The following is a 351-nucleotide window of genomic DNA, read 5'->3' as shown; positions in this document are numbered from 1 at the left end:
ACTTTTTTGACTATTGTGTAGATACAGATATTGGTTAGTAGAACTGAACACCTATATATAGAAAGTCGTCAATTAAAGATCTGTGCTGCTTGTTTTGAGATCTCTGTGTGTTTACTACGTGTATTAGAAATGGTGGTTACCATAGCACCAGATTTATTTACAGATTATTGTAGATCTTCTGCTGAATTATTCTTAAAAAGAATTATGCAGGTTAGAATTCAGATTAGTTCAAAAGAACCTTTATTTTTGATAGAAAAAGGATTAAGAACAGATAAAGCTTAAAGGACAAGAAATTGTTGTGTGATTTTTTTATACACCTTACTATAGTTAAAATAAAGATATCAACCACTT

The sequence above is a fragment of the Lottia gigantea genome (assembly GCF_000327385.1).
Source record: "Lottia gigantea unplaced genomic scaffold LOTGIsca_50, whole genome shotgun sequence".
In the NCBI taxonomy this organism is placed as follows: domain Eukaryota; kingdom Metazoa; phylum Mollusca; class Gastropoda; family Lottiidae; genus Lottia; species Lottia gigantea.
The sequence above is the reverse complement of the archived record's forward strand: the minus strand, read 5'-3'. Positions refer to the sequence as shown.